This window comes from Cricetulus griseus, chromosome 5 (genome assembly GCF_003668045.3).
Source record: "Cricetulus griseus strain 17A/GY chromosome 5, alternate assembly CriGri-PICRH-1.0, whole genome shotgun sequence".
NCBI classification, from domain to species: Eukaryota; Metazoa; Chordata; class Mammalia; order Rodentia; family Cricetidae; genus Cricetulus; species Cricetulus griseus.
Genome location: NC_048598.1, coordinates 84,910,917 through 84,937,607, shown reverse-complemented (window position 1 = coordinate 84,937,607; position 26,691 = coordinate 84,910,917). Strand labels below are relative to the sequence as shown.

Sequence of the window (26,691 nt, the reverse complement as noted above, 5' to 3'; positions counted from 1 at the left end):
CAGAAACACAGCATGAACCCTCACACTGGGAGCATAAAGGAGAGGGCTTAAAATTTTTATTTTTATGATGCAAGGTGGTGCATGCCTGTAATCCCAGCACTCCTGAGCCAAAGGCAGGAGGATTGCCACAAGTACAAAGCTAATCTGGTCTATATTACCAGTTCCAGGACAAAATAGCAAAACCCTTAAAAAATTCATTGTTGTGTGTGTGTGTGTGTGTGTGTGTGTGTGTCTGTGTGTGTGTGTTTTAGACAGGAAAGTGTAGAGCATCAATGGAGATTGGTAGCTAGAACCCACAAGTGGAACTTCTGGAACACCTTCAGTTCCCAGTGGAGTCATGTGGCTCTCCCTAGTCTATGGCATTTAAATTCTAGCCAGACTAGGTTATGACTGGTTGCACCAGTCCGAGGTCATGAGCCCACCTCTGCAGCAGGAGTCCCTAAAGGTATAGTCCTTGATTTTCCCATGCACTGTGCTGGTTCTGTGTGGCTGTGGGCCCAGGGTATGACATAGCTCTGTAGCATGGGACTGCCCTCCCCATTCGTGGTTTAACTTGATTTATGCTGAGTGCAGAAAGGCTGCTTACAAAACAGTGGCATCTTAGAGAAAGTATATGTTGGCAGCCAGCCTCAGACCTGGAATTCTTGCAGGAAAAGGAAGACATGGCCTCCAGAAGACTTTTAGCATGCCAATGGTGGGGCCAGGCAAGCAGAACAGTTAACCTATCTTCACCCAAATGGTCCCAGGACTCTGGTGATTTGGGTCTTTGGGCTGCCCAGATGTGCCCAGAGTAGGCAAGGAGGGAAATGGCAGAAGGGTTTCTTTTTCAAAGATCTAACTCATGGTGAGGGAGAGATGGCTCAGTGCTTAAGAGCACTTGCTGCTCTTTCCAGAAGATCCACATGTAGTTCCCAGCACCTACACGGTGGCTCGTAACCATCTGAAACTCTAGTTTCAGGGATTCCAGTGGGCTTGTGGCCTTTTGTTATGAGAGAAGGGTAATTTGAGAGGATGGTGAGGAGAGGCCAGGAGGGGTATGGTGAGAAATGTGTGGGTAGGCTTAGAGACTAGATTGAGGATCATGGACATTTTGCCCACCTTAGATTAGGAACTCCTAAAGGGTAAGGGGGAAGGGACTCAGGATTGGGCATAGGGATAGGATATGGTAAGGGAGAGCTCCACAATAGTAGGATGTTAAAGTCTTGGGGGGAATTAGCAAGCTGGGAGCCAGGGTGATCTCAGGACCCACCCCTGGAAAAGGCAGATGGTGGCAATGAGTCTGAGTGTTGGGGTTCAGGAGCTCCTCTCCATTTAACTGGGGAATGTTAGGAAAAGCCCCTTACCCAGCACAGAAAATCTCTGCAGGTATCTCGAGGATTCTTATCTGTCTACTCTCACAGTCAACAGTTGCGACAATTCTGACTCTGGCACTGGCTTTAAACAAGGTCGGATAGGTATGTTTTTCTCCCTGACTAATGAGTTTCCTGTTTGGCTAGAAATCACATCTACTTCTCTCCCCATTGCACGGTGAACATCCGGGGTTTTGTGGACACACTTGTCACATGGGCCATTTCTAAGAAAAAAAAAAAAAAAAAAGGTCTACTGCATTCGAATAGTCCTTCCAGATATTAGGGCAGACTAAGGCAGCTGGAAGTGCCAGGATGGCTGAAAGCTTAGCTCCCATACCTCCATGCAAAACCACTCACAAAAGACTCCCCAGCTCCCAGCCCGAGGAGCGATCGACAGCTGATGGCTCCTGGGACTGGAGAGTCGGTTTTCTTTACAGATATGACCCCTTGTAGGTCAACTATGCTCTAAAGGATTGCCCCACTCTCACAGCAGCACAAACTGGGACTCGGCGAGTTCTTAAAAACAAAGACCTTTCCTCACTCTGCTCCCTTTCTGTAAAGGGCTCTGGCAGGAAAACCTTTGACTTACAAGAAGAGGATTTTCCTTTTGATCCATGGTCCTTGTTTCAGAGCACACAGCTGCTGACCATCTTGGTAAATGAGGGCGCATGCGCACGCTTCATTCAGTTCCTGGCTGCCCAGACCCCAGTTAATCACTAGGGCCTTGTCTTCATTTAGCTCCTTTCCTGCGCTTGGCTTGGTTCTAATTGGAGGCAAGGCCCATTCCTCGAGGCTCACTCAGAGCCTGAATCCAAGCAGTAATCACCTCCAGGCATTCCTCTGTCCATTACATAGGGCACTTCCCAGACAGCGGAAGGACCTAGGGATACTAAGGCAGCAGAGGAAGGAGACAGAGTGCAAGGTGTTAGGAAGGAGGTGCTGCTCCTCCTGCCAGCTCCAGTGTCAGGGCAATGCTTTCTCATCTTGTGGTTTTCTAGAAGCCCAGAACCTTCGGCTGCGCTCTGGTGTCATCTGACACCTTGTTTTCAAGTATCATGTTTTCTTTCCTTAATACATCTCATTTTCTTTAATCAGCTCCTAGAAAAGCCCTTCATAACGGGGATGAAGCTGGTAGACTAAGAGGGACTCGTTGGTGAACTTTCCATTTCTGTGAGACAGGTGGGGCTGGGCCTGCAGCAGAGTGGCAGAAAGAGATAGTAAATCTAAATGCCATGTAGAGGATACGGCACTGTGGCCAGATCTACAGATCTGAGGGGAAGAAGCTAAAAAACTTGGGGAGGAAAGGGGTTTATTTCACTCACAGTTCTATATGCCCGTTCATCCTCGAAACCAGTGAGGGCAGGAAACTGGAGGCAGGAGTTGATGCCGAAGCCATTGAGAGGAGCCGCTTGCTGGCTTGCTCAGCCTGCTTTCTTATAGAACCCAGGACCACCAGGCCAGGGATGGCACCACCCACAATGGGCTGGGCCCTTCCATATCAATCACTAATTTTAAGAAATGTCCTACAGCTGATCTTATGGAGGCATTTTTCTCAACTGAGGGTCCCTCCTTTCAGGTAACTCTAGCTTGTGCCAAGTTGACCTAAAACTAGTCAGCACAATTGACCCCTTGTAAAATTGGCACACAAACACATCACTGTTAAGCCATAACCCTTTCTTTCTTGTTCTTCCCCAAGGTCACACATTAATACCAACATTATAATATAAACATCCCAATTTTGGGAGGAGGGGCAATTTAATCCTTCTGCTGGGATTAAAGGTGTGAGCCACCACTGCCCAGCCTAAATATTCCACGTTTTAAAAAAAACTCACAGTCTGTAAAAATTCAAACACTTAAATTCAACCTCTTTAAAATAACCAGTCTTTCTTTAAAATCCAAAGCATTTTAAAATTCTAGGTCTCTCAACTGTGGGCTCCCATAAAATAAAAAGTAAATTAAATACTTTCTTTCTTCGGGAGGGAAGAACCAGGGCACAATCACAAACTGAACAAAGCAAAACCAAACTCCAGCAGTGTAAATAACTCAGTGTTCAATGTCTGGGATTCACTCATGATCTTCTGGGCTCCTCCAAAGGGCTTGGGCCACTTCTTTGGCTCTGCCCTCTGCAGTACACACAGCTTGTCTTCTAGGCTCCAGCTGTCTCTGCTGGCTCCATCCTCGGCTGCTGCTGTTCTTGGTAATCATCCACGGTACTGGCATCTCCAAAAATGCTGGAGCATCTTGCTTTACCTGGGATGCAGCTTCACCAGTAGCTTCTCCTGGGCTCTCTTCAGGGACTCCAACCCTGTCACACAGTGCCAAGCCTCAGCTGCTCTCCATGACCTTGTTGTGCCTTCAAAACCAGTACCACCAGGTGACCGTTTTTGTTTTTGTTGTTGTTTGTTTGTTTGTTTGTTTTTGAAACAGGGTTTCTTTGTGTATCTCTGGCTGTTCTGGAACTCAGATCTGTAGACCAGGCTGGCCTTGAAATCACAGAGATCCACCTGCCTCTGCCTCCCAAGAGCTGGCATTAAAGGCATGTGCCACCACCATCCAGAACTTGGGTGACTCTTACACTATCAAGTTCAGTTGCCAGTGGGAGGTACAACCTTGGCGACCTCTGAACCACAGCATCTGTGTGCTGCCCCTAAGAAAATTCTCCCCAGAAGACTACCTCAGTGACGCTGACCTCTTCTTAATCACAGCTGATTCTTCAGCCCCAGCTGACTAGCATCCATTGTCCCAACAAAGCAAGGTTTTTACTTAGTACCTATCTCTGGTTAATCACAGCCAATTCTTCAGCCCCAGGAGACTAGATACCACAGATTCTTCACATAAAAGGCCTGATGGAGTCTTTGCTTCCCTCTGAAACCTCACAAGCCAGGCATCCATCATCTGTGTTGCTCTCAACATCTTCCAAGTTCCTATAGAATAGTTCACTGAGATTTCAACACTTAATGGCTTTTCTGCCTAAAGTTCCAAAGTTCCTCCACAATCCTCCCCAAAACAACATGGTTAGGTCTGTCACATCAGTATCCCACTATCCTGGCACCATCTAGTCAGCACTAGGTTGGGCCACCTCTCCCAACCCCAGCTGTGCTCAGCTGCCTGTAGTTCTTTGTGTAGGGTTGAGACCTTGAGTGGGCTTTTTCCTGTGCAGTTTGTCATGTTCCTTGGTGGCCTCCTTGTTCAGCTCACCTTTGGGCAGTCATATTGCTGAGACTTTAAGGGTGCAGCTTCCGATGTTTCTAGGAGACACAATCTCACAGCGAAGTCCCTGATCCTTGGCCTCTTATCTTTCCATCCCCTCATCGGCAGTGTTTTCTGAGCCTCTGTAGATGTGCCCACTGGGACTGGGCTCCACAGGTCTGCATGTTGATTGGTTGTAGTTTTCTACAGTGGGCTCTGTCTGTGGCAAAGACAAGTTTCCTTGATGGGGGTGAAGGCTATCCTTATCGGTGGATATAAGGACAAATGTTTACAGATTATTGTTAGGGGCTATGCTGGTTTAGGAGGGTGGTTGTAGATTCTTCCCCAATAACCATCAACTCTTGTTGATCAGGTCTTAAGGCCAATTAAAGAGCTGTTGGTTACCACCAAGGCATGTGTGCCACTAGTGCACCTGTAGGGTTAATTGTGCCATTGTGCCATGCTGGTCATTAACGTGGTTCAGAGGCATCGTAGCTGGGTGGGACTGTTGGTTGCCACCCTCATTTGGAAGCTTGCCAGCACCTTCTGGTACTATGGAAGCTAGAATCAGGGAGAGGCCATACAGGTCAGCTCCAGCTCAGGGGCCCCTGGGCCTTGTTTCTGAAGTACGTGGTATCTTCAGCAATAGTTACTTATCAATTATAAAAGGCTATTTTATTGTTGTTATTTGTTTGTGTTTTGGAGGCAGAGAGTATCACTGTATAACCCTGGTTGCTCTAGAACTTGTTATATAGACCAGGCTGAACTCAAAATCAGAGATCCACCTGCCGCTGTCTCTTGAGTTCTGGGATTAGTTGTGTGTGCCACCACATCCAGCATTTAAAATGTTTTAAAATTAGCTTCAAAATAATGTTTCCATATGGGGTCTTCATGCATATTTAATTTGGGTTGATCTATCCCTAGCTCCTACTCCTTCGTGGTCTCCCTGTTCCCACTTTACCCATTGCAAAGATTCCCCTTCCACTTAGTCCCCTCCCTTGAGGACTTCTCCAGTCTCATTGGTCCCCTCTCATTGGCTTTATTATGTTAGTTTTAGCAAAGATGCCCTTTGGTTGTCCTGTGCACACAGGAAGGCCTGTCCTGGTTCTGATTCTGACCTTGGTAGCCACCAAGGTCTGAGTCTATCTGGAATTCTGTCATGAGGGGCATTTCCTTCTACATAACATGGCTATGGAGCAGGTTTTCTGGGTTCTCCTGGAAAGCCATCAGGTTCAGTGAGTATGGTCCAGTTGGTTGGGAGCATAACACGAAGGCCCCAGAACCCACAGATCTCCAGAGAAACCAAGAATGTTCAGCACACAGGATTTCTTTCCAATGGGAGAGATGAAAAACCTGTTCTTCCATCCAGAAAACTGAGACTTGGACCTGATTAACAGCCTGGTGATCTGTGTTATCTGTTGGGCCTGGCCTGCCCTGGCTGTATCAAGCTTTTACCACAAGGATCTGAGGTGGTTAGTAATCTAAATGGCCCTGATAGCCTAAGGCTCCTCCCAGTTCCCCCAACCAGGACCAGAGGTGGCTAATAACCCAAATGACCTCTACACTATCTGTATGACTGAGACCAGGCTAGACTCCCTTAGGCCTTTAGCTGGTACAGCTAGCTGCCTATCTCTAGAATCCATCTTCTTGGAAGACATGACATGTAGTCTGAGTTAAATTTCAATGTAATTATGTTTTCTTGTGAACCAGGGATTGTATTACACCAGGAAACTTTTTTTTTTTTTTTCAAATTGCACTGAGCCTAAATACATTGGGAATAAACCGCCTGTCATTAGACTCCAGGTTGATAAAGTCAGTTTGCACTGGGTTTTCATTCTTTTATCCCTTCCTTGTATGACACCTGCAGGGACCCCCTTGCAGTTGGGTCTGCTAGGTGAGTGCAATAGGAAGGTTACTCTCATTGTGAAAGACAACCAAAGACTTCATGGGAATCATTTCCTGTTTAGAGAAACAGTGGGGTGTCTACCCTCAACACATAGCCCTGGAACAAGATGCTGGGGTTCAGGTCTCCTTGCTAAGTCTCTATCAGAAGCTACTTAGCCTGTATGTCCTCAGTAGCAATCCCCCAAGTTCTCTCTCTCTCTCTCTCTCTCTCTCTCTCTCTCTCTCTGATACAAAGTCTGTATTTCCTAGGGTGGCCTAGAACTCATTGCCATACTCTTCTCTCAGCCTCCCAAGTGCTAGAATTCCAGGTGCGTTCATCCTCCATTTTTACATCTGTAAAATGGAGGATTTAACGGTACCTTCTGGGTAGAATTCAATGCTTGCAGGGTTTTTTTTGTTTTGTTTTGTTTTGTTTTGTTTTTCCCAACTGTGTCTAGAGCCAGCTCTCACACCGGAAGAGGGATATGACTGTATTTTTAGAAGACTTACCCACTCTGCTTTAAATAGGGGTTTACTTATCTAGTTAAAAGTTTATTTTTGCAGCCCCATTTGAAGAACGGTGCCTTAGATCCATTCTATTTATCTTCAAGCTGCCTCACTCCTTTTACCTTTTGTCCAAGGCTGCTTAACATCCTACAGAAATGTGCCTGAGTCTCCGAGCCTCTGTGGTGGAAGCTCATTAACTCCTTCTTTTCTCAGTTGAAGCTAAGAGAAACTGGGACCCTCTTGAATGGAATGTAGTACTTAATCTCACCAAACTCCAGACCCAGCAGACCCAGTACAGAAAGTCCCCCTAAACTTCCACCAGCTTGCTGGGGCAGGCAGCCCTCATCTTCTGGAGGGCTTGCATATACTTTGCGATTCTTTGCCACTAGTAGGTCTGCTGCCTCCGATCAAAAATTTAGTGTCATATTTTATCGTTTTTTGACACAGGGGCTCATGTATTGTTAGACCCCCGGAAAACTCAGGCCTCCGGGGTCTCAGCCCAGGACCTCGGTCACCCCAATCACCAGGCAGATTCGAAAGCTTGCTGCAAACTGCATGAGGCTTTATTGTTGTTTAACAAGCTAACCCCATGTTAGCTCGGGTCTTTCATCCACCCACCATGGCAGATGGCTAGCAAAGACCGCTTGAACCGGCTGCAGAGAGATCTTGTAGGACAGCGTAAGGGGAGTGTCTAGGGCTACGCACAGGCTCAGGATTGGTGTGCCTCCAGGCTTGGAGGGCTTGCCCTGTGTTGATTGGCCAATTGGTTGTTATGGCCCATAGGCCCTCCCAGGGTGGTTGCTATGCTCTGTGTGTCATTGCTGTGCACTTGTCCTAAAGCACACCCAGGGTCATAAAGCAAAGCACCACCAGCTAACTTCTGATTGGTTCCTTGCCGAGAGGCAGGCATCTAACCTCTAGTGACCAAGGCAAGGTCAGAAAAGCACATGTTACTGTCATGGCTGCCGAAAGGGGCAGGCATCTACCTTAGTGACTAAGACAAGGTCAGACAAATACGTGTTCGGCTGTTATGGCTGCCGAAATGGGGAGCTGGTCCCTTCAGTATCCCAGGCTGGCCTTTGACCTTGCTGTGTAGCAGAAGATAGTCTTGAACTTCTGAGCCTCCTTCTGATTGATTATAGACATATACCCACCACATCTGGATTATGTGACATTGGAGCTTGACATTCCTGTCCTCCTCTCCCCTTTTAAACTAAAGACATTTCTCACCAATTCAAAGAGCACCCTGCATTTCTGAGAGATCCGGCTACCCCCAGTGTACCCTTGGGGGTCTGAAAATAAGGAGAGGAAGGAAACAGCGTGAGACTTCTGAGATAGGGAGATGGGCCCAGGGCTGAGGACTAAGCTTCAAGTTTGGCCCATAGAGGCTTTTGGGGGAAGAGAGGAAATCCAGGCCTCTGATACTGATGAAGTCCCCTCCTCCCACCTCAGAGACACTGGTTTGAAGCGCTCTGATGGCCGGAAGTGCCAGGCCCTGGAGCCTGCTGGGGGGGGAGGGGGGAGGGGGGAGGGGGGAGGGGGAGGGGGCAGCCGCTGTCCCAGAGCTCAGGCTGCCTGCCATTGGGCGGGGATATTTATAGCACCCGCCTCCCTGATTCTGTCTGCACCTGGATGTCTGCGGCCTGTGGCTGCTGCATGTGTGGGGACTGCGGGGACACACATCGATTCAAGGGGCTGGTGCTTGGCCTTGGAATGCAGGCTCGGGTGGAAGTTACCGAGTCTAAACAGAGGGCGGGCAGGGGAAATGCCAGGCTGCTCCACGGTGCAGGGCAGCTTGTGCAAAGAGCTCAGTGGTTAGGCCTGGTGAAACCCGGGACTTTCCAACTCCTGGTGTCCCAGCTGCGGCGGCTGTGGGCGTGGTGAGGCAGGTGTGGGTGGCCAGGAGGAAACCTGTCTCAGTTTCCTCCCCGCCCTGGCAGTCGGGGTTGTCTCCGCAGCTATGTGGAAGGGTTAAAGGCCAAACAGACAAGGACCTTTCTTTGTAGTAGGAAAGAGGGTCCCAGAGAGGTCGTTGTGGCTGTCTTCTTTTCAGACACAAAACTACCGACTCAACATTTGCAGACCTGTTATCGCCATCTGCACCTTCAATTTTCCCTAACCACCACCTGTCTGGCTGCTGGCAGACAACAATGACATCATTGAAAAATATATAAGTAACTGACCTTCCTGCCTTCCAAACAGTGATTGCAGTTCAGAGGGCAATGCTTAAAAGCAAGGAGGACTTCACTATTGGACCTTTAAAGACACACACACACACACACACACACACACACACACACACACACACACAGCACACGCTGGGCATAGTGGCTCATGCCTTGACATTCTAGCACAAGGGGAACGGAGGCAGAAGAATTGCTCACGAGTTCGAGGCCAGCCTGGGAAACTTTGACATATGGAAATAAATAGATGATAGATAGATAGATAGCGCAAAAGTGAGAACCCAGTCGCGAGCAGGTCCAGCAGGAGTCAGCCGCCTACAGGACTCTGAGTAAAGTCGGCCTTGACTGTTCCAGTGACAAGCCAGGCTGGAAACAGGCCAGCACAAGATCGAGCAAGGGAAGTAAAATAAAGAACACTAGCCATGACCTAGAGGAACGAAAATACAGTTGACACTTGTCCCGACCTTTCTTCTCGCTTAACCTTGTTGCAACCCAGATGAAGTCACCATTGCACAACAGGGAAACTGAGGTTTGGGAACTAGGTTAAGGAACTTGTAGCTTCAGACCCAGACGCCTATCCCTCTCGTGGGCGCCGCGGCCACCCGGCTTTTCCACGCGGGCCGGGGACAGGTTCTGGCACAAGTGGCACAGGTCTCAAGCTGCTGGATAGGCCGGTTTGGTGGCCCGGGACGAGGGGGTGGCTGGCCGGCCGGGATCCAGAGCAGCACTGCGAGGCCCCGGGCAGCTGGCAGTCAGCTGGTGACGGGGCCGCGCGCGGCGGGAGGCGAGCAGGCCACATACCGCGCGGCGCAGAGGAAATAGCTGGAATTCCTCCCGCGGAGCCGCGCTCGGGCAGCCCGGGCACGCGCAGCCTGCAGGGAGGGCCGGGGGCGAGCGCCAGAGGTCCGCGTGCTCGTCTCTGCCACTGCCTCGGGAACTTCTTTTCTATCCCGAACGCTCTAGCCACTCCCTGCCAGCATCTGGGTCTCAGAGCCGGGATGTGCAGGGGCGAGGGTGTGTGTGTGGGGGGGGGCGGGCGGGGAAGATGTGGGGAAGGAGGCGACACCTGGAGAGAGGCACCGCAGACTCCCCAGGCCTCCTGCCTGTTGTTCTCTGGCTCAGGCCTGTGAGCTACAGGGTGCCTGGGAAGGCCATCTGAATAGTGGTCCCCCCCAGCCCGTTCAGATGCTGCCCTCTGCCCTCCAGCAAAGGAGATTGCTGAGGGGCTGGACCAGCACCATGCAGTGGACTCCCACAAGTGCCAGCCCTAGCCTTTGGAAAGCTGTGGCCAGAGATGTCACTAAATGTTCTAGGCCCCTTTCCTGTGGGCTTGAGGCAGAGTCCTTTAGGCAGAGAGTTCACGCTTGGGGTGGAAGGGATGAGGCTAGACCCTCGGGAAACTGCTGTTGCCAGGTGGTGAGGACTGGGTGTTAGAGACAGGGAGGGCAATGAGGGCTTGATGTGAATACGAACCTGGAACCCTCTGTGTACAGGGCTATAGAGACCCGAGAAGCAGAGGGAACTCTTCTAAACAGACAAAATATCCAAGCAGGTTGGGGATTAAGAGGTGGGAAGGTGCTTGGAGGACCCTAGGTGGGGCCCACATAACCTTTCCTAGGAGCTTGGCCCTGGTTGCTTGGAACAGGGGCTGGTTGATCGGGCCTCTCCTCACTTTCCACTGGGATGATTAGTTCAATCGATAATAGCATTTGGGCTGGTGAGATGGCTCAGCAGGTAAAGGTGCTTGAGGCCAGGCCCCCACATTGTGGAAGCAGAGACCGTTAGTACATCCGCCTCACGGCTTCTGTTGTGTATGAATTCTTCCCTGACTTCCAGTATCTTTCAGGCTGTCACTTTCCATGGCCTTTACGATTGTTCCTTTCACACTGGGTTGTGGACAAGTGGCTTTTAAGTTTATGTTCCTAGTTAATACTAGCTTTACAAAGACAGCGACCCTCTGGGTCTCACATGCCTCCGGGGACCTACTATCTAGTAGAGCACTAACCTTACAGCAAAGACTGCTTAAATGTTTGTTGAATGAATGAGAAGGATGAGGAAGAAATAGGGCGGGTCCAACACAAACAACAACAGACCAGAGGCAAAGCTGGACAAACATGGAGTCGGCACATATAGGGTACCTGCTACCTGTTGTGCCCAAGTTGAACCCCAAATCACCAAGAGACCGGATGGGATACAAAAGCAAAGAGTCTTCAATTAATTAACGACTTAACTGTATTAACTCAGGTCCTTCTTCTGTCCAACATGATGGAGGAGAAGGAGAAGGACCCGGTGGGACCTTAGGGCAGGGAATTTATTGGAGTAGAGCAAGGGGAGTGTCTGTGTGTGTGTGTGTGGGGGGGGATCCACTAGTTGCATAGCAACAGTCTCGGGATTGATGCACTTCCAGGCTTGGGCAACCTGTCCTGAGTTGATTGGCCAACTGCACCTGTGGGAATGGTTGCTATGGCCTCCCAGGGCAGTTGCTATGCTCTGTACTTCATTGTTAGCATAAAGCATAGCAAGAGCCCGCCAGCTAACTTCTGATTGGCTCCTTGCCACATGGAGGTATCTGGCTTCCTAGTGACTGGAAGGTTGGGAACTCAGCACATGCTGCTGAGGCAGGGGCCTTTGTCTTGCTGGGTCTTTTCTGCAGCCTGTCATGGCTGCTAAATAAAGCAGGGGGCTGGGTGAGGGTCTGGTCCCTTCACTACCCAGATCCAGGACAGGCTGGCTCCCAAGAGGCCTTGAGCTTCATGCTTTGATTCTAATCTCAGTGTCACCCCGATTTACACATATTTTCCATCTAGGTTCTGATTTGGGATTACTGACATAACCCAATTTTCCCGCTCCCCTTACCGTCCACACTCCCTGTACTCCTGGACTGCCTAGAAGATTCTGATTGTGCACAAATGGGTGCTGTTTGGTCATTCTGCTGGGCCTTATAAGTGACCTAGTTCAAGACTGGGCACAGAAATGACATTTGCTAAGCTGTCTACCTCCAGGGCAGGGTGGCTTCAACCTCAAAGCATGGTGGACCTGGAGTTTCCCAAACTGACCCACATCGACTGAGTCCAAATGAACAGCCCCACCTCTCCCCCCACCCCCACCCCCAGCCTCCAGGCCTTCCATGAAGCCAGACAAAGGCCTGGAGAGGACCTCCCCTCTGAATAAGTTCTCCACTGAGGCCCTGGAAGGAAACAGGAGGCCGAAGCCAGGCCCATCCTAATGCATCTGCCCCTAACTGGGAAGGTCCTGGTTATAAGACATCATTTCCAGAACTGCCCCTAGACACTTAGCCATGAGGAGCAGGCCCAGGAAGGCTTGGCAGATCCTTCAGACATGGCCAGCTCATAGCATCAGCAACGGTTCTGGGAACTTGGTTCTCTCAAAACCCCTACATTTTTCATAAGAAAAAGGAACAGACTTTGGCATCTTTGCTCCCCAAACAGGAACTGACCAAGACAGTGACCTCCAGCAGTCACTTCCTCATCCAGGGTTCACAAGGGGGTAGGCTTCCTTAGCCCTCTGTTTTTCCCCAGGGATCTGTGGGCAGAGGAGCCCCAACAGGAAAGAGTAGGGGTGGGGAGGGAAGGAGAGAGATTTCTGAAGACTGAGTACAGAGTTAGGGCAAGTGGGTACCTGGCATCTAATAATTACTCAATGGAGTTGTTATTTTTATCTTGTCATGGAATGAGTGTCACCACTGTGACCTCTTAGGGGTTCATGGTTTCTTGGACCCAGGCCAGGTGTGGATTCTGGTGTGGGAAAGAGGAGAGGAGTGGCCTCAGCTAGAGCAGGAGAGCAAAGGGAGCCCACCTGGGGTGCTGAGTGGATGGGTTAGAGTGGGGACCAAGGCCTGGCAGGAGGAGCAGAGGAGACAGGCATCAGAGGGCCTCTGAGCTGTGAGGAATTCCCCAGAGGGCCCCAGGAGGCCTTGACTCTTGACCAGTGCTGGTATGACAAACCCAGCTCAGAGGAAGGCATGAGGCAATGGGGGAGGGCTGGGGGGGAGGAAGGGCACGCAGCCTGCAGTCACATGATGACGACTCACCCGGACCAGTAACTTGCTTCACATTCCTGGCTCCTCATGGTGGGCAGCTGGATGGACTGGTCACTGTGGATAGTCCTTTGTTGGTCCAAGTTCTTGCTGTAAAGTTGAGCTTTTGTGAGCTCATGGGAGCTAACAGGGCCACAGGTTGACAGTAAAGTGAGGACATCTATGTTACTGGATGAGGTGGGCAGAGTCACAGTCTACTGGCAAGTAGAGAGAGGCTTCCTCCCTTCTGGACAGGCTAGTGAAAGGCGCCTGTGGTGGTGGACAGGTGTAGGCATCTGGTCTGTGGACCTGTAAGGGTGGCCACACCCCTTTGGTTGTGGTTTCAGGCATATGGAAGCGGAAAGAGGAGCTTGAGGTGTGGTTTTCCTTTGGTGCTTTCCTTTGGCACTTTGTTGACTCTGGCAAGAAGCACAGGGAAATAATGCTATTGTGGTTCTTTGTATTTTTCTGTGCAGTTGTTCCCCAATAAACATCCATTTATCATTTATCTTGGGTCTAGTGACATAATTACATCCTCACCTTCAGACAGGGTGGGCAGAAGTCACAGGTCTGGGCTCTGAGAAAGGTGAGAGGCAGACTGATGGTGGAGAGAGACCATGGTCAGGTCAGATAGTAGGGGGAGACCATGGTCACAGGTGTTGGGGAGATGCCAGGGGTGGTTTGAACTTCTGTAGGTCAGTAGGGTGTTCCTTGGACTCCAGTCCTGGGGTACCTGGCTTAACCAAATACTCTTCACACTGGTGGGAGAGGGGTGTGGAAGGGAAAGGAAAAGTCTGGTTGAGTATGAGATGCCACTGAGACTTTCTGCCTCCCAGCAAAGGACAGAGAAGGTTGTGCTGGCTATCTTGTTCAATAAGCTTTATTTCTTATTGTCCCTGGCTGTAAGTGTTCGAAGATGGCATTTCCCACCTGTCTCACACACACCAGGTATCAAAGTCAGCTGGAAGAACAGGGTCAGAGGACCACTGTGAGTAGGCAGAGCCTTCTGGGTGCCTGCAAAGGCCAAGTGTATTGTTTTATCACCTTGCCTTGTTGACAGCTCTGTGACTTCTCTAGGTGTGACTGTGAAATCCACTTCCTGGGAGGTCTTCGCTGGTCTGCTGGCTTCTCTACTTCTCATTTTCGCTGGTTCCTCTGGTTCCCGGGGCCTCCCATAGAGCAAGTGCTTGAACAATTTGCTGTGTATAGTGTGTGTGTGTGTCCTGTACCTGTTATGTGTGTGTATGTGTGTAGATGGAGGCCAGAGACTGACATCAGGTATGTATGTCTTCATCTATCACTTCTTTCTTTCTTTTTTTTTTTAAGATTTACTTATTTTTATTTTGTGTGTATGATTGTTTTACCTGCCTGGGTGCATCATGTGCATGCCTGATGCCCTCAAAAGTCTCCGAAGAGGACATTGAGCCCCTGGAACTGGACTTACAAACTGTTGTGAGACAAGAACCAAACCTGCATCCTCTGTAAGAGCAGTAATCGCAGTTGGGCGGTAGTGGCACACACCTTAAATACCAGCACTGGGGAGGCAGAGGCAGGAGGATCTGTGAGTTGGAGGCCAGTCTGGTCTACAGAGTGAGTTCTAGGACAGCCATGGCTACTACACAGGGAAACCCTGTCTCAACAGAAAAACAAACAAAAATAAATAAATAAATGGAGCAGTAATTGCTTTTAACCTCTGAGCCATCGCTTCAGCCCCTCCACCTTAGTTTTTGAGGCAGGATCTAAATGAAGCCAGAGCTTGCCAGTTTGGCTACCCTGGCTACCTAGCAAGCACCGGTAAACCTGCTTGTCTCAGTCCTTAATTACAAATGTGCTGAATATCTATCTAATTGGGTCCTTGTGTTTACACGGCCAGCACTTTACCGATTTAAGCCCAGTTACTGCGTTTTTCTGTCTTTAATTTGTTAGGGATTACGCTGGACAGGACGATTCAGTGGTAAGCAGTGCTTCTGCCTGAGCTAGATGAACCCCTCCCCGCTGCCTGCAGATGTCTGTAAAGCCTAGCAGGGTATGAGACACTGAAGACAGGGCTCTTGAGGAAGAGGGCAGCGTTTTTCTTGCTAGGTGTGATTTTGTGGCGCCACCTGCTGGCCAATTGTCCCAGACACACCGAACACCAACTGCGTAAGCTCTTCAAACATCCTGAGCTCTTTCCAGCCTCCGACTTCTGCAGATGCTGTTCCTTCTGCCTGGAAGTGTTTTACCTTGATTGTTATGTGTCCCCCCTCCCCTGTTTCAGAACCAGTTTAAATGTCTCCTGTTCACAGAGGCCTCCCCTAACCACTCAGAGTAAAATTATTTCTCTTATCATTAGCTATGGTTAATTTAAGACAGGGTTTCTCCATGTAGCCCTGGCTGTCCTGAAACTTGCTCTGTAGACCAGGCTGGCCTCAAATTCACAGAGATCCTCCTGCCTCTGAATTCTAAGTGCTGGGATTAAAGGTGTGCACCACCACTGCCCCCCGTCTTTATACTATTGCCACTGAAAGTTTCATATTTATTTGTTTCTTTTAAAAATTTGTTTTTTTTTATTTTATGTACATTGGTGTTTTGCTATGAGTGTTGGGTCCCTTGGAACTAGAATTACAGACAGTTGTGGGCTGCCATAAGCCTGCTGGGAATTGAACCCCAGGTCCTCTGAAGAGCAGCCAGTGCATTTAATTGCTGAGCCATCTCTCCAGCCTCTCTATTTGTTTCTTAAATTATTGTCTTTCACAGTAGATGTTAGCCTGAAGAAGGGAAGTGTGTGTGTGTGTGTGTGTGTGTGTGTGTGTGTGTGTGTGTGTGTGTGCTTGAGTACCACTGTTTACAGTGTGATACATGTGCTAAGAATAGGCAAGCGGCCATATTTGCAAGTTAACAAGTTAGTTTGTTACTATTTTATGGATGCTGGCAAAAGACAAAAGATTCTGAGGACAGGGATGAAGACTTTATTACCCACAGCGATAGTGGTGGCCAGAGTGTAAGCAGTGACGCTGGTTCTTTAATGTCCAGTTTCCACCGGGTGATGTGCAGGGGTCTAGGAGACGTGTGTTTGTCATGGCATTGCAAAAGAGAGTGAACAGAGGGAATCTGCATTGTTTTTGTTGGCACTTTCACTCATTTGGCCTTTATTCTAGAAGAAGACACAGCCTTATAATGCTGGGCAAGAGGTGAAGCTTCCCTTTGCTCCACAGGGATATGCACTCTTGGCCCCTCAAAGCTTTGTACTATGCAAGCATCTTCTGAACAATTAGGAACCAAGTCAGGCAGTGCTTTAGCTCATACGATGCGTAGAAATGGGACAAGGCTTTGGGAACCCTTTGTTTACCTGGGTTTTCTGCCTGGAGGTGTTTTGCAGAACAGATACAGGACTTTGAGAGAACTGGGGCCCTCATTTAGAGCTAGGGGGCAGCTGGAATTTGTGGATACAGCACTGGAGAGGAGGGGACTGTGCAGATACAACTGAAGTGCACATGGGGTTTCCCTGATACTTGCACAAACAGGCAAGGACCAGCTATTGGAAACCATCCACCAGGAGGCTGGAGGCCAAGCAGTTTCCAGAGCTCACAGGGATGTGGGAAATGTTCCAGTTCTAACTGGCAAGAGTGGCAAAGGGAGAGGCACATGGGCTCTGTGGTTCAGTGAGTCTTAGTCATAAGATGTCTTGGTCTTGGGATGCTATCCTGAAGAATCACAGGCCCGGTGGCTTATAAACAATAGGAATGTATTGTAGAGGCTGCACATATAAGGCCAGGTGCCAGAATGAGTGGGTCCTCATGAGAGGCCTCTTCCAGGTTGTTGGATGTCTTTGTGTATTTTCATCTGGTAGAAGAGATCTAGGAGTTCCCTACACAATAATGACACTCATGAACTTCATTCACCAGGGCTCTAACCTCATGACTTACTAACTTTTTAAATGGCCCATCTCCTGACAACATTGCATATCCATGTGTGCTATTTCTTGCAGTTCTAGGGGTTAATTCAGGGTCTTGTTTAAGTTAGGCAATGAGCCAACCCATGGATTCCTGTGTTTTTTTCTTCTTTTTTTTTTGCATACGTAATCTAAACTCCTAGTTGTGACAACCTAAAATATATGCAGACACTGCCAATATTCCTACAGTGGAGATGGCGGAGTGTTGCCTCTGATTTAGAACCAGTGTTCTGGACTTATCCTAATAATGCAGGAAGACAAAAGCTTGGAGGTGTTTAACTTCTCTATAAAGAACTCAACCATCTGACTCCTCACTTCAAAAGAAAAAAAAAATGAGGTTCAGATACTCAACAGTGCCAACAACATTCACAATGCCCAGCCGTATCCAATCAAAAACCACTAAGCACACTATGAAACACTGGATCAAAACCCGAACCAGGAAGCTGTCAGTGACAAGAGACAGATTTACATATCTCCTGAATCGACATACAAGAATCTTTTAAAATGAAGATCTTACTTTATGGCCGGAGAGATGGCTCAGTGGTTGAAAATGCTTGCTTTTCTTGCAGAAGACGCAGGTTTGATTCCCAGCACCTATATGATGGCTTACAATGGTATATGACTCTAGTTTCCAAGGGACTGGATACCCTCTTCTGTCCACCAGACTTGCTAGAATGTGGTGCACTCGTGTGTGTGCAGGCACAACACTCATATACATCAAAGCTAAATAAGTATTTTACTTATTTTTAGATGTGGGGTGTGTGTGTGTGTGTGTGTGTGTGTGTGTGTGTGTGTGTGTAAGTGTCTGCAGAGGCCAGAAAAATGGTATCAGATTCCTTGGAGCTGGAGTTACTGGTGGTGATTGTGAGCTGCCTGATGATCTGGTGGGGACTGACTACTGACCCTCTGGAAGAGTAGCGAGTGCTCTAACCACTGGACTGTCTCTCCAGCTCCATGAAAGCATCTTTTTCTTTTTTTAAATCATTTTTATTTGAATTACAAACAAGATTGAATTACATGACAATCCCAGTTCCCTTTTCCCTCCCTTCCTCCCCTACCACCCCCCCCCAACTAAAACCCTACCTATCACATACCCTTTCTTCTAATCTACACCTGACTCAACCTCCATGAAAGCATCTTTAAGGGCCTATTGCAGCGATGTTCAGAGATTTTAGGAAAAACAGGAACACAATGAGAAGAGAAATATAATTAAAATCTCTCCTTCACTCTCTTTGAGAGAGTTTCTTATCACATTTTTTCCCTAGAACTAAGTAAGGAATATCATATGTAAAGTGAAATAATCACCAAATGGGCTTACAGCACATTGACTAGATAATGCAGAAGAAAATTTCTGTGAACATGTGCACACAACACCATCCCAAACCCAACAAACTCATCTAAATCTATTCAGACCAAAGCCCCTGACACAGTGACTTACTGGGTAGTTTCAGCAACCTAAGGAATACATAGACTTCCAGATGGGAAACTGAAAGTGAGGGTAGAAAAAACACATTGGAAAATAATAAAGTCTGAAAAATATCCAAACATGATGGAAGTTATAAACTCAATTATAAAAAAAATGAAGCTGTATAAACACAAAGAAAACCACAAAGGCATATTATGTAACGATTCTAAAACCTAATGATGAAAGAAAAACAGAAATCAGGCAGAATGAGGGGAAACACACATTGCTGACAGAAAAGAAAGAAGGAATCAATACCACTTCCTCATTAGGAATGCAGGAAGCCCTTTCTGCTGGCTGCCCCTGAGAGGTGAGTTTTTGTTCCACCAGGGGCCTCTCCATGACACCCAGTCTTACCTTAGCCACACAGCAATGCAGCCAGCCAGCTATGGGCTAAAACCTCCCATACCACCAGCAAAATGGGTTATTAGGAGATAAACCAACAGATTTCCAACCGAATCAGGTTGTTAGTGCAGTGGTGGTGCACATCATTAATCCCAGGATTTGGGAGGCAGAGGCAGGTGGATCTCTGTGAGTTTGAGGCCAGCCTGGTCTACAGACCTAGTTCTAGGATAGGCAGGGCTACATAGGGCTTCACAGGGCTACACAGAGAAACCCTGTCTTGAAAACCAAAAACAAATAAACAGACGAACAAACCAAAAAAAAATGGGGCCGTGTTCTTTCCATGTTTAAATGCAGAGGAAGAAATCAAACCTTGGGAAGTGGCTGTGGGAGAGCCTGGATGTACCCACATGTCTCAGGGAAGATGACTGACCAGATCCTTCAGGAACTATCTGAACAGAGAGGTAATTTAGTAGCCAGATGCCTCACTTGGTGAACAGGGATAGGGTGGGGGGGGTGGGGTGGGGTGGGGGTGGGGAGGCAACCCAGCAGGTTATTCTTGTTTGAATTAATCCAGGTGAGACTTTTACAGTTTTACAGCAGGGATGGAACTTTTCAGTGTGTTGAGAGACATGAAAGAGGTCACATGATGTCACACAACAGATCTCTTCCTTCCATCTGGGTGTCTCCTAGTTATAGCTTACAGGTAGTGTAGGCAGTAGAAGAATCCATTGGGCAAGCCTCCCAAGTACTGTTCCTCAAGCTGCCCCTCAGCCCTATTTTTACCCCAACACTTACTCCCCTACTTGACTCATGATGCCAATAAAAACATTCTTATTACTTGAGAATTTTGTACCACGTTTTCTGATCGCATTCACCCCACCAAATTCCTCCAAGACCTAGCCCACTTTCCAACCTACCCAACTTTGTATCTTCTTTGTTAAAAATCCATGAAGTCCAATTTGTGCTTCCTTTACTCTAGTGTAGACATCTGGTCTGTGAACCTGTAATGGTGGCCACACCCCTTTAGGTGTGGCTTCAGGCCTATGTAATCCGAAGGAGGGAAGCTCCAGGCATGGCTTTCCTTCCCTCAGTCTTTCAGGTGGGTCTGCCTATCTGCTAGGAAGGGCAGGGAAACGCTTCTGCTGTTCTTTGATCAGTGTAATTGTTCCCCAATAAACACCCATTTATCATCTATCTTTGGTTTAGCAAAGTCATTACAACCTTGCCTTCACTCTTGGATGTGTGTTCATCCCCTGAAGAGCAGCCAACCTCCCATGAATCATACCCTTAAAGAAAACTGACTGTCCCTCCTCCACAAGCTATCAGTTGTCAATAGCTCCTCAGTTAGAGGTTGTGCCAACTTTCCCTCTCTATGTTGGGAGTATGGCTTGAGCAGGTCTTTTGTGCATTCTGTCACAAATGCTGTCACCACCCATATTTTATTCATACATGCAACTCAAACGTGACTTACTACCCTGGAGACACACTATTTCCGTTTTGACCTACCCGACAGTAGGGCAAGCACAGAATGATACTACTCTATGGAATGTCAAGCTATACCATCCAAGGACCAGTGCAGGAAGCCCTCACACAAAAACCTGAAGGCTATCAGATTGACAGCTAGAGCTGCCTCAGCTGCTCTCCTCCCATCTATAGAATCAACTGGATGCAAGTGCACAGAGCCCATGGGAGGGTCGCTGCAAGGAAGGGGAGAAGTGGAGAATGCATGTCATCAGAAGTGGGTCTTTCTCAAGAAAACGCTGAGGAGGAAGCTGTCCAAAGCTGAATGATCTAGACCTACATGGCAGTGCTGAAGACATTTGCCATACAAGGTGAATTACTGAAATTATTGAGACGGGAAGGGTCTGAAAGAACTATCTTCACATAAGACTATTATTGGATGGAGGTTTATTTTTCTGGTAGCAATGCTTGGGTGAGCAAATCTCTCTGCTCTTCTCCTTTGATTTTATTTATTGTTATGTATACAGTGTTCTGCCTGCGTGCCAGAAGAGGGCACCAGATCTCATACAGATGGTTGTGAGCCATCATGTGGTTGCTGGGAATTGAACTCAGGACCTCTCTTAACCTCTGAGCCATCTCTCTAGCCCCTCTGGTCTGCTTCTTAATGAGGAAAGGCTACTATAGCCCTAAGATTTTGTTAATGCTTCATGGTGGAAATGTTACGTTGTCCAGGCAACTTTCTGCCAGGTCTTGGTTAAAGTGTCTAGAAGTGTTTTCACAGTAGCCTTGTTTCCGTTCTTCACTCTAAATAGATACAGAAAAAATCCAAAGTAGAACACGTTTTTACTAAAGTTTAGGCTAGCTTAAATCTCGTGAAGTGAGTGGCAATTAATCCATGCTGTCCTGCAATTGTCATTGTGTAATAGGAAGGTATTTCTGTTGTTTCAGTCATTAGGTCACACACACACACACACACACACACACACACACACACACACACACACACAGAGTAGAAAGTGAGAGTGGAAATTGGTGATGCATGTCTGAATTCTGGCACTTGGGAAATGCAAGAAAAGGCACTCAGAGACACCTTGGGCTACAGATAATGTGCTCTAGGCCAGCCTGGGCTGCTTGGAACCTTGTCTCAAATAACAATAATAACAACAACAGCAGCAATGAAAACCAAGACTCAATTCACAAACTACCAAAGCCAGAGAACAGCATGGCAGCACCCCCTGCCCCCACCAGGTGCTGGAGATGAACCCAAGGTTTCCAACATGCTAGATGAGCTCTCTGCCACCAAGCCCAGTCGGTATGTTTTCACTAATTTTTTTTTTAGAGGTGATTTATTTTGATGTCACAGGAGGAGAAAAGCCAGTCTTTTATACAGGTGTATAGAAGCCAGACTTAAACAAAACAAAAAAGAGCAATGTTTTGATAGAGTACGTGCATGTACAGGTTCAGATGCCAGGGAAACAAAGACCTCAACATGAAAGATCAGGTAACAACTGACTGACAGGAGAGTCACTCCATCTCATCTCATCCCAGTAGGAGCCAGGACTGTGTGAGAAGAGAAGTTTGTGGATGCTAAAGACAAAAGCTGCTTATGTTTGTGAGTCTGGGGGAACGAACCTCCAACAGGGAGAGGAAGACACTGGTGGCAACAGTTTCTTCCCCCATTACTTATCATGAGTGAAGTGTATTGGAAGAGGAGGAATCAATGAAATGTACTCTATACCTACCTTTTACTCGGGTACTGAATATCCAGTCGGGTCCTTGTGCTTACCAATTTAAGCCCAGACACGGTGTTTTCTCTAAATTTATTCGAGATTAATCTGGGCAGGACGGTTCAGTGGTAAGCAGTGCTTCTGCCTGAGCTAGATGAACACAGTCCTCTGCAGCCCCCTAAATCTGGAGATGTCTGTAAAGCCTAGCAGGGTCTGAGACACTGAAGACAGGGCTCTTTAGGAAGAGGGTAGCATTTTTTTCTTGCTAGGTGTGATTTTTGTGGCGCTACCTGCTGGCAATATCCTGAGTTTTGCATGATTGTACACATAGAAACAAAACAGCCAGGTGGTGGTGGTGCATGCCTTTAATCCCAGCACTCGGGAGGCAGAGGTTGGAGGATCTCTGTGAGTTCGAGGCCAGCCTGGTCTACAAAGCTACACAGAGAAACCCTGTCTTGAAAAACCAACCAACCAACCAAAATAATAAAATAATAATAATAATAATAATAATAATAATAATAATAAGAAGAAGAAGAAGAAGAAGAAGAAAAGAAAAAAAAACCCAAACCCAACAACAACAAAAACAAACAAACAAACAAACAAACAAAAAAACCCCAGAAACCAAAAGAAAACATCAAGCTAGGCTCTTCGGATAACCTTTATTGTTTACATGTCAGAGGATGGAGGTTGTTAGTCCTCCACATCTCATGTTTTAGGATTAGGGCTCCCTCCTGGGTAGGGGGCAAGAAGAAAGCCAGGGGAAATTAAGGGAACATGAGAAGGGAAAGGAGCCCTCTCACCCTGAGATGTACTTTGCCTTTTTCGATGATTGATCATCAAGAAACCTCAGTACAACTGACAACGCTAAAACTGCCCACAGAGATGACTGTGTGTTTCCCTAAAGACAGCTCAAGCACGGATGTTTAAAACGATTAATTGTGCTCACTTAGGGCCGGAGTGTTTGGAACCTTAGTTTTACTGTACTCACTCATTTCTGATCCTTTACCCAAACAGTTCATCTCAGCTACCTTGCCGTTTGATTTACAAAAGGAAATTCTTTAAGAGAAAGAAGACAGCCATATATTTTTACTTCTTTTTAATACATTACTTACTCTTTAAACCTTGCTTAATTTTAAAACTTATTGCAAATTACATCCTCTGATTAGGGTAACTTAGTAGGCCACAGTATCGCACGAATTGATTGCAAAGACAACTAAATGCCCACCTCCCTCTTGCAAAGCCCTCACCCCGCCCCTTAAAAAACGAACCTAAAATGTGCACACTTCCTTACCGGCATAAACTCATGAACCCTGCTTCACTCTGGCTTGCTTTAAAATTCTTTTCTGTGGTACAGTCAAGGATCCAGCTTTACTTGAGTGGAGGCTGCTAAGCCGAAAGGGTTGAATTCAAGAGGAGTTGAATTGCTGAGCCCAGGTCAAGGCTGTCAGGTATGTGAGCGTGATTTCCGGGGACCTGAGGATTGGATGGAGAGAGCCATGAAGGGGCGGGGCGGGGCGGGGCGGGGCTTTGCGATCTTCATCTTCCAGCCCCTATTTGTTTCATTCCAGAGGCAGTGGGGAAAGCTGGGGTCCATCCCTGAATGCCCGAGGGTTGGGCTGCAGGCTGAAGGGTGGATGTCCATTTGCAGGCCCCTTAGGCCCAAGAGGCTAACAATGGAGAGGGTATTTCTGCATTTTGGGCACTAGATGGCGACACCTCCCTTCAGACAATTAAAGTTGTCAGATACCAAAGCACCCTTGAGGTTAGAGTCGTGTCCCTGAAGTTTCTGGGTCCTAATTTTGGGGATTTGGAGTGGGAAAATTTTTATGTTTTGTTAGACTGGACGCGTTGATTGCGGAGCTAAACTGGTTATGGATCCTATTCTCATCCAGTAGGTTCAATCAACAGTTAGCCAGAGCTTATTGTGTGCCAGCCCTGGGCTGTACTCTGGGGCAGAGAGCTGGAAGGGATACAGCAGTGGCAGCCAGAGAGCATACAGTGTCTCCACAGGGCTTGTAGCCCTGACAGGGATCCAGACACAATGAAAATGGCCACAAAACAATGGACCCCTATCAACTGAGCTGTTACAGATGATTGATGCAGGGTGCTACGAGACCATATTAACTAGAAAAACATGGCTTGCCCAAGCTTTCAGGGAAAACTGCTCTGTCAATAAACTATGCATATCCTGACAACTCCTTTGCTGCAATACACCATTATACCTACTAAAACATGCCTAATTATAATCCCATTTATATCCAGTGAGCCCCCCACAACATTCCATTACACCCCTGCATAAAATCCCATCCTAGACTCCCCTGTAGACCTTAATTACAGATGCTATTCCACTACGTATTCCTTCCTCCTGTAACCATGAGCAAATCTTTTTAGAGACCTTTCCCCTGTCCCCACATTCTCCACAATCCCATGAATGTACTGTCTCATCTATTAGGAGAAATCACATCAGACAATGAGCTCTGATTTTACTCAGCTTCCTACTGCCACTCCACTGCACCTCACAGGTTCTATATTTGCAAAAACACACAGCAAACCCAATGTCCCACATCACACATCTTATCACAGGCATGTTATGGTTGCTATCACTGGGCCGGGTCACAGCGTCCATCTAGAAATGCACAGACCTCTATTGTCTTCTTTGCTTTACAAAGGAGGAGCGGGGGTGGGGGGGTGTAGGAGGAGGCTTGCCTCTGGATGCTCTCTTGCCTGCATCCAGCCTTACCAGTCCTAACAGCTCCCAGGACGGTAGGTAGCACTTGAGCACAGGCTCCAGATCTGAGGTCTAACTTGGTCTATGTCCATCCTGAGATGGGTGTCCACTCATTGTCTCCTCCTCCTCAGAGGGGAAGTCACTAGGTCCTTGTTATGGTTCTGCTAACTAATCACTTAGCCAGTACTCCCTTTTCCCCCTCCAGCCTGGAGGAGAACTTTCCCCTACTTGGAGAACATCTAAGGCTGGAAGAAACACCCCTGAAGGAATCATCTCATTTAACATCCCTTGATTTTCTCTCTCCCTCTCCTTTCCTGACACCCTCTTGCTCATCTAGTTTTTCTTTTTGTGAATGTAAATGCATAGCAGGCTTCCACAGTGGGCAAGAGCTGGAAGGAAACACGTGACCCAGTCTAACCCCTTCATACACAAGTGAGGGAACTGAGGCTCAGAGCAGGAAAACTATCTCCTCACACTCTACAGCTGGTCAGGGTAGAACCAGCGTTCCTACCATTCCTCAAGAAGTATTCCTCCAGCAGCTGCCTCTCATGTGCCTCCTTGTTCACGTTAGTCAAGAAATGCTACTTGCATTCAGAAGGCACGTCCAATGCGAACCACTCCAGAGATTGTATTTCAAAGATTGATAGACATGGCTTTTGCATTATCTGCTGTTTCAGATTAGCTATGCTGTGGCTTCATTCTTTGGGGGTTGACATTGGGGGTGGGAACCAATTTTGAGTCCCTCTCTGAAGTCCTGAGCTCTGGCCTATGAGACTGGGCCTAAGAGGGACAGAGTGATCCATTCTATATTTTCAGTGTGTCAGGAGATTTCATTATTTAAACAAACATTTCAATGAAGCCATCCAGCTGGGCAGTGATTTATGGCCCTGGCTACAGTTTTTCCCCAACAAAGATAAACAATCCTGCAACTCTTGGGACTGGGACTCCTGGTTCTAATAACTTGGAGCTGGCTGGACCGCCAGCCATTGCCTGGTCTGGGGTTTGGTTAAGATCTGTTCACACTGGTCCTGCGGCTGAGCCACAAACCTTGGGGGCCCATGTTGTGCTTGGAAGCTGGAACTACCTCTAGGGCATTGAAGAATGGCATAAAGGAGAGAAATAACTCGGGATGGGGGGCTTCTGACCCACCCCCTCTTCCAGGGAAGCAGTAATGTTCTGTGTTAAGTAGATATTTGGTATTTCAGTACAACAGTTTCTGTTATTGTTGTTGTTCTTCTTATTACATTGCTTATTTATTTTTTTGTGCGTAGGCATGTAACTCAGATGATAACTTGTTGGTTCTTGCTTCCACCACGGGGGTCCTGGGGATCAAACTCAGGCCATTAGGCTCCGCAGCAAGTGCCTTACCCATGGAGTCATCTTGCTGATCCTAAATTTCTGGTTTTGCTTGCATTGGTAAGTGGCACACCAGTTTCCTTCTTTATGTCTAATCCTCAGCTCTGGCCTCTGAGTTCAGGGCTGAACAATCAGAGCAACATATTCTTGCATGTCATAGCTGCTGACCAAGGGTACCGGTAGAGGGACATCACATTTTATGAAGAACACAAAAAGGCAGCTGGGACTTCTGGGAAAGAAGTGCATATTTTTTTTCCCTCCTGGGCTTGAAGTGGGATGATATGTAGGTGTGACTGACCACAAGAATTGTTGCCAGGGAGATAGATGGTAGGACAATGGATCGGATACTTAGGATGTGGGGACCGAGGGCTGGAGAGCATTTAACCAGGTCGTCTTTTGAGTGAGGTAGGCTTTGACTTGCAAGTACATGACAAGTGCAGGAATCTATGTTTACCATGAAGTACAGCAAGGGACCAGCTAGGATGGACAGTCCAAGTCCAGCGTCTGGCTTGTATGGTTTACCACATGGGCAG

At 47.7% G+C, this 26,691-nt stretch overlaps 1 long non-coding RNA gene across 1 annotated transcript; it reads right to left on the bottom strand.

The window, feature by feature from the left end:
* Positions 1-10,297: 10,297 nt before the first annotated feature.
* LOC118238888 lies at positions 10,298-23,546 on the bottom strand. Its single transcript, XR_004770280.1, has 3 exons — positions 23,366-23,546; positions 13,689-13,906; positions 10,298-13,567 (listed from the first exon to the last, which is right to left on the bottom strand). It is a non-coding gene; the product is annotated as an uncharacterized LOC118238888 (long non-coding RNA).
* Between the last annotated feature and the right edge of the window lie 3,145 nt (positions 23,547-26,691).